The 8,259-nt window shown below is 39.8% G+C and overlaps 1 pseudogene; it reads right to left on the bottom strand.

Moving 5' to 3' along the window:
- Positions 1-7,254: 7,254 nt before the first annotated feature.
- On the bottom strand, positions 7,255-7,734 carry LOC126955528 (2-iminobutanoate/2-iminopropanoate deaminase-like; annotated as a pseudogene).
- Between the last annotated feature and the right edge of the window lie 525 nt (positions 7,735-8,259).

The raw sequence follows: 8,259 nt of genomic DNA, 5'->3' as shown, positions 1-8,259 counted from the left end.
TGCAAATAAAACACTCTTGGTGTAGATAGTCTTTACTTCCAAAAACCTTAAAGCCAAATTGGATAAAATAATAATATAGGATATAATTTCTCTTTGTATTTTTTAATTGCTGGAGAAATCTTGAACTACTACATGTGGATTTGGATCACATACCTGGAACTCAGGTAGCTAGAAAAGTTCATCTTGATGCTTGGAAATGCTGAAAATTTTCATTTTTTTACTTCCATTTTCTGGCATCGGTAATATCTTTGCCGTTTTATTTTGTCTATTAGTCAATATGGATATTCATTAAAAATAATTATAAAAAAGTAGTTCAAAACTCCATGCTGATCACCATGATGGTGAGGAGTAAATAGCACACCAGGTTAAGTGTCTGATTCTGCATGTGCTTGTCTAATCACCATGAACCATGATATGCATGCAGAGCACTCAAAGCTCTTTTTTTTTTTTTTTTTTTTTTGAGATGATGTTTCGCTCTTGTTGCCCAGTCCGCAGTGCAGTGCCGTGATCTCAGTTCACTGCAACCTCCGCCTCCTGGGTTCAAGCGATTCTCCTGCCTCAGCCTCCTGAGTAGCTGGGATTACAGGTGCCCGCCACCAAACTTGGCTAATTTTGTGTATTTTTAGTAGAGGATGGGGTTTCATCGTATTGGCCAGGCTGGTCTCGAACTCCTGACCTCAGGTGATCCACCCACCTCAGTCCCCCATAGTGTTGGGATTACAGGCATGAGCCACCACAGCTGGCCTCAGAGCTCTTTTAAAGACAGCAAGAGGAGAAGATATATCACTCTTTACTCTGAGATTCAAATAGAAGTTGTGAGAGCATCCCACTTGTAATAGGAGATGCAATGGCCCTCACTTTATTTCTGGGAGTTTTTGAAGGGGTTGGGTTGGGAGAGAAATATTAATTCTTTTTCTTCTATAGACTTCTCACTCCAAGTGTTTATTTCTGCTAAATTATTTGAATTTGCAAACCATCCAAAACATGCTGTTCATTTTTTTTTTTTTGACATGGAGTCTCACTCTGCTACCCAGATTGGAGTGCAATGGCATGGTCTCTGCTCACTGCAACCTCCGCCTCCCAGGTTCAAGCGATTCTCCCACCTCAGCCTCCTGAGTAGCTGGGACTACAGGCACGTGTCACAACACCCGGCTAATTTTTGTATTTTTAGTAGAGACAGGGTTTCACTACTTTGGCCAGGCTTGTCTTGAACCTCCTGACCTTGTGATCTGCCCTCCTCACTCTCCCAAAGTACTGGGATTATAGGCATGAGTCACTGCGCCCGGCCGTGCTGTTCATTTTTCATACCATGTTAGCTCATGCTTTACCTACTCCCATCCTTTTCATTCCCAGAAAATACTTCATCAGATCATGTTGGGTTTGGCTGTGAATAATATAAAACACAAAATAGCGGTGTATTTTCCTCTTAAGTACATTAAGTTGGGGTAAGGAATGCAAGTGGGTATGGCAGCTCCATGATGAGGAAGACCCCAGGCTCCTTCTGCCTTGCTTCACCATCCTCCGGAAGTGACATGCACTTCATGGTCCATGATGGCTGTTCCAGTTCCAGCCATGACCCCTCATCCCTTTATTCCAGTCAGTAGAATAGGGAGACGAGCAAAGACTTGCATGCCCCTTCCTATAAGGCCATTTTTGGGTGCCGTATATACTCTAGATCTACTCATTTCCTGTTGACTAGAATGTGGTCATATGATCACACTTAGCTACAAGCAAGACCAGAAAATTCAGTCTCTCTCTCTCTCTCTCTCTCTTTTCTTTTTTCTTTTTGGACGGAGTCTTGCTCTGTAGCACTCTACCCTGGGCAACAGAGTGAGAATCCCTCTAAAAAAAAAAAAAAAAAAAAACAAATTTTCTGTATCAATGGGGAAATCATCTTTTTTTTTTTTTTTTTTTGAGGCAGAGTCTTGCTCTGTTGCCCAGGCTGGAGTGCAGTGGCATGATCTCGGCTCACTGCAACCTCTGCCTCCAAGGGGAAAAATCTTTTTTAAAAATCTAGGCCCCCACGCAGCTGAAGAAATTGCTTAGCATCTCATATTGTTTTGGATTTGGGCTATGCCTTCATAATGGGAGGTATAAAGTGTGGGGAGTTAGAAACCATGGTCTTTAGAGCAGGGCTGCCACACTGCCCAAGTCCAGGGGCTACCATTCATATGGGATGGCAGGCATCATGTGGCAGAGCTGGGACTAACTTCTAGGTTTATCAAGTATGCTTTAGGACTTAGAAGCAAGGTGGTCTCCCTGCATTTTCATGTCCACATCTCTAGAATGGAAAATAATCGTAGTTATTTTGCAAAGCCTTTGTATGAGTTGAAATGGATGGTTTCACTTCTAATGAATAGAAAACTCCACATTAGTTTAAACACTAAGGAAATGTATAGTCTCATCTCTCAGGAGGTACAGCTCCTCCCGTCTGTGCTTGCCACCTTCTATGGTGGGACACTATTGCCCTCTGGCTAATGAGAGCAGCCCAGCCCTCCAGACAGTGCAACCCTCAAAAGGAAAAGAGCCTGACTTTGCCTGTGTGTAGTGAGAAACTTTCTAGAAGCTTAAGATTTTTCTTCCTGTGTCTCTTTTTTTTTTTTTTTTTTTTTTGAGACAGTCTTGCTTTGTCACCCAGGCTGGACTGCAATGGTGCTATCTCGGCTCATTGCAACCAGGTTCAAGTCTTTCTCCTGCCTCAGTCTCCCAAGTAGCTGGGGCCACAGGCATGTGCCACCACGCCCAGCTAATTTTTGTATTTTTAATGGAGATGGGGTTTTACCATCTTGGTCAGGCTGGTCTCAGATTCCTGGCCTCAGGTGATTCACCCATCTCAGCCTCCCAAAGTGCTGGGATTACAGGTGTGAACCACCACACCCGACCTCTTCCTGTCTCTTTATAAAGAATGACAGCTTATGGTGGTGCTTCAGTCGGGCCCAGAACTGGCACCGTGTGCTGATGACCTGTGCAGTCACGTGGGCCACGTGCTTAGACGGATCTTGCACTTGGTTTAAAGCTGCTGTCACTATCTTGACCTTCTTAATACCTTTTGAGCACAGAGTCCCCATTTTTATTTTGCATTGGACCTTGCAAATTCTATAGCTGGTCCTCGTCTGGACTTGCCCTTTGAGCCTGAGGAAAGAGCCACCCTTTGAAGAACATGACTGTATGAGGATGCCTGAGAGGGTACCTGACTGCAAAGACAGCCATTTTCCTATACCTGTTGTGAGAATGGACATGGTCAGTTTCAACACAAGTTAATTGACTAAAAGTTCAATGTTCAAGTGAGTCACTGGAGTGGGAGCATTGGGCAACTGAAAGGACTCACAAGACCCCCCAGGGTGTGCTCATTTAGAGCTTTAATAAAGGTAAAAGATGGTACAGCAGGAGAAAGAAAGCGCAGAGAACTCGGAAATGTCCAGAAGCTTTATCTTTATTATTATTATTTTACTTTAGATTGTGGACTACCAGAAGCTTTACTATTATTATTATTATTTTACTTTATCTTTAGATTGTGAACCACCAAAGTCTGTGTGAGGTGCCTTGGTCTCAGGGTCAGTAAAATTTCCATTGAATATTTCCCCTGTGTGTCTAGAGAACCTAGCTAGAGGGTGGTGGTGTTTCTAAAGACAAAGCTTTCTTAATTGTTCATATGTGGCCATGTGCAGGTAAGGAGCCATAATCGTAAGATCCTAATCAGGAATAATAAAGTCCACTTCCCAGGTATTCCGTGAAGAGTAAAGAAAGATGACACAGCATCTCACTTATTGATTAAAGTGATTAAGCTATTCATACATAACAGGTCCTCAATATGTGTGATTTTAATTTATTAAAGATGAATAATACTTTTGACATATGAATTTCAATTTTAACTACCATTTTCAATCTGATCATTTTTGTTACAGAGATTTGGATAATATTTTGAAACTGAAGTTTTTCCAAATTCTTAATGGTTACTTTTTTTTTTTTTTTTGAGACGGAGTCTCGCTCTGTCCCCCAGGCTGGAGTGCAGTGGCGCAATCTTGGTTCACTGCAAGCTCCACCTCCCGGGTTCATGCCATTCTCCTGCCTCAGCCTCCCAAGTAGCTGGGACTACAGGCTCCCGCCAACAAGGCCGGCTAATTTTTTGTATTTTTAGTAGAGACGGGGTTTCACCGTGTTAGCCAAGATGGTCTCAATCTCCTGACCTCGTGATCCACCCATCTTGGCCTCCCAAAGTGCTGGGATTACAGGTGTGAGCCACCGCACCTGGCCTCTTAATGGTTACTCTTTAAAAATGTGAGATATGTTGCCAAAAGACAGCAGAAAAAAAAAAATGAGCAGGCCAGGTAAAACCCTGTCTCTTTTAAATACAAAAAAAAAAAAAAAAAAAAAAAAAAAGAGCGGGGCATGGTGGCCACCTGTAATCCCAGCTACTCGGGAGGCTGAGGCACAAGATTAGCTTGAACTCAGGAGGCAGAGGTTGCAGTGAGCCAGGACCACACCACGGTACTCCAGCCTGAGTGAAAGTGTGAGACCCTGTTTCCAAAAAAAAAAAAAAAAAAAAAAAAAAAAACAACAAAACAAAGGTTTCAGGGTATTTTTCTTTTTAATGGAAGATATAATGGGGAATTTGAGTTGTGTATATGTTTAGAAAGGGACTCAAGTAAAAAATGGTAATTGCTTGCAAATATCATGAGAGACTGCAGAAATGTGTTGACTGCTAGTAAATTAGTAGTAAATTGAGTTTTATAGATAACATCATTTTAGATGGGTGCATTATAAGGCTTGGTAACAAAGAACGACATTTTAAAAAATAACCAATTAAGATAATGTTCCAAGGTATGCCATCACATATTCAGTTTCACACATTTGCAATTCTATTAACAGAATTTTCTAGTTTACTCTTGTTCTCACACAATGCCAGAGTATGTTTCATGTTGTACAATCATTTTCTCTCTTATCTACCCCCAAACCATTTGTCCTTTCTCAAACATATCACCATACTACCTCTAACAAATTTTAATTATTAAAAAATATAATTATTTAAATATTTAAAAATTTTCGATATTTAAAATATAACTAATTTAAAAAAAACTCATTGACATTTTTTAAAAAGTCACAGGACAGAGTTGTTTTTACAAACATAGACTAATTCTATATGCATCTTTCTGTAAGGTACTTTAATCAGTCAACATTCTATAATGTATATTCCAATAGGAAAATGGATGCAGCCCCAAAGCTTTTTTTTTTTTTTTTAATTTATTTTGAGATGGAGTTTTGCTCTTTTTGCCCAGTCTAGAGTGCAATGGCATGATCTCGGCTCACCGCAACCTCCTTCTCCGGGGTTCAAGTGATTCTCCTGCCTCAGCCTCCTGAGTAGCTGGGGTTACAGGCATGCACCACCATGTCCAGCTAATTTTGTATTTTTAGTAGAGACGGGGTTTCTGCATGTTGGCCAGGCTGGTCTCGAACTCCTGACCTCAGATGATCTGCCCACCTTGGCCTCCCAAAATGCTGAGATCACAGGTGTGAGCCACCATGCCCGGCCCCCAAAGCATTTTTTTTAAACAGTTGCATAATATTTCACAGCATAGGTGTATTCAAGTTAATTTAACCATTGGTTTGTTAACAATTTTTTTTATTTTTTTGTCTTGTCACTTGGCAAACGATGCTTCAATAAACACACTTTACCAATATACTCCCTACTTCAGTAAATATGCTTTTAATTCTATAGGATTTAATTCTAAAGGATAAATTTCTAGAACTAGACTTGGTAAACAAAAGGATATATATTTTTTTATTTCAACAGAGTTTGCCAGATTAATTTTCACAAAGTTGCAGTAATTTTAGTGTTCATTGTTTTGAAAACATGATAGAACCTACTGTCTTGCCCTCCCATCATTCCCCAACTGTCACTGGGTTCAACAAGTCTTTTGAACGCTTTGCCATGTGTTAAGGGAAAAACATGTTAACCCACTGTTAAACTTGGCATTTCCCTGATGACTATGGAGTTGAGCTTATTTCATGGGTCTGTGAGCATCAGGATTTCCTCTTCTGTAAAATGACTATTTTTATCCTTTGACGATTTTTCAACTGGGTTATTTGTCCTTACATTATCAATTTATGGGAATTATTTATATATAATATGTAGGAATCCTTTATCGGACATATGTGCTTCCAAAATTTTTTGCAGCCCGTTCTTTGTCTTCTGACTTTATGTACTGCTGCCTGTCAAATTGTAAATATTTGCATAGTCAAATGTTTCTTTATTTCCTTTCATTTTTTTGAGTTTCCTGTCTTGCTTAAGAAGTCCTCCCAACACGCACACCACTGCCACCAATGCCAGAGGCAGATAAACGTTGTCCTAGATCTTCTACCTTGTTTTTGTTACATTTTTATATTTAAACATTTAATTGTCACAGACATTATTTTTATATAGTTAAAAGGAAAGCTCTACCTCCCCGCTACTGCTCCCATTTGATAAGCAGCTGTACTAGAAATGTTTATTTAAACAAACCACCCTTCACACACCTGTAATCCCAGCACTTTGGGAGGCCAAAGCAGGCGGATCACTTCCGGTCAGGAGTTCAACACCAGCCTGGCCAACGTGGTGAAACCCTGTCTCTACTAAAAACACAAAAATTAGCCAGGCGTGCTGGCACATGCCTGTAATCCCAGCTACTTGGGAGGCTGAGGCAGAAGAATCACTTGAACCCAGGAGGCAGAGGTTGCAGTGAGCTGAGATCATGCCACTGCGCTCCAGCCTGTGTGACAAAGCGAGACTCTGTCAAAAAAAAATTGTCTATATGAAATTTTGGTCTGTTTTCCTCTCTTTGACCATTGCCATTAAATACTTTAATTTTATTCAAGTAAAAGCAGAATCATATATTTGACATGAGAACTACGTATTTCACATCATTAAATTAGTTTGAAGTAGGTATGCTTTTGATTATGTATCAGGAATAATAACTTTCTTTAATGCTTATTTGTCTTTACATTTATTTGAATAACTATGTAATGATTATCTGCTTCCTACATTCAGTAATAGAGGTGTACATTAATAATATCAGTAACTGGATTCTTGATCTAATCTCTAGTTTATGTTGAACTGTCCCTGTTATATAGTATCTCCATAATAACTTCAGGCGTTTTACTCAAACCTTACACTTTCATCAATTGTAAAAATGAAGATGTTAATTAAGATGTTACATTAGTTGTAAAAAATTAAGACGTTAAACGTTCCAGATGAAACAACACTGAGCCCACTTACAGTCATGCTGTTGTGAGAGGTCCTTGGACAGCTACTGTTTCCATTTCAATTCAGACTCCTTTGGCCAAAGTAGCAACCTGGTAAGCAGCTCTAGCTGGAGAATTAGTCTTGAAGTACTGTTTGTAAATTACACTGACGGTACTGAAGTCATGTATGTCAGCCAGCAAAATTGTTTACCACATCAGTGAAGTCACAACCTGCAGTCTTCAGAACTTCACCCATCTTTGTAAAAGCTTGTTTAACTTCTTTGGCTACCTCTCCTGCCACAAGCTGTGCACTTGAAGAGTCCATGACTAGCTGTCCTGAAATGTAAATGATCCTGTCGACTAACACACCTTGGCCATACAGCCCAAGGACCTTGGGGGCTTTCGCAGTGCTGGTCACCTTTTTAATCAAGGATGGCATAGCTAACCCTTCTCTTGAGGCCTCTCTGGGAGAAGCCGTCACACCACCCCTGCTTGCTTCTCACCTGACTTGATATTATTTTCCAAAAATGTCTGATAGCATTCATTTTGGTCCAGAGCTTTTTTTGTGTGAAAAAAGCTTCTCATTTCTCTTAAAGATGAAGGGCCATTCAGATTTTCTATTTCCTCTTGTATTGACCCATATCTGTAAAGTTATCTTTGTCAACTTCACTGGAATAAAAGTGCTTCTGATATTTCTTTAATATCCCTTCAATGTCTGTAGTATCTGTTGTGTTGTCTTTTGTTTTATATTTTTTCAGTTCCTTAAAATTTATTGCAATATGTTTTAGGCCCCAGGAGATGGCTCTTCTTAAATGTTCTATATGGACTAGGAAAAGAATGTGTATCTATATTTGTTTTGTGTTGTTCTGTGAACTAGTCTGTAAATGACGACAATTAAGTCTAGTTGGTTGATAGTGATGTTAAAATTTCCTACATATCCTTATTCATTTTTATTTGCTTACTTTATCAGTTCCTGTGAGTTGTGTGTTAAAATTTCCAAATATACTTAGTTTTCCCCTTCAGTGCTCTCAGTTTTTGCTT

Source organism: Macaca thibetana, chromosome 5, assembly GCF_024542745.1.
Source record: "Macaca thibetana thibetana isolate TM-01 chromosome 5, ASM2454274v1, whole genome shotgun sequence".
NCBI classification, from domain to species: domain Eukaryota; kingdom Metazoa; phylum Chordata; class Mammalia; order Primates; family Cercopithecidae; genus Macaca; species Macaca thibetana.
Note: the sequence above shows the minus strand (reverse complement) of the source record. Positions and strands in the feature narration are given on the sequence as shown.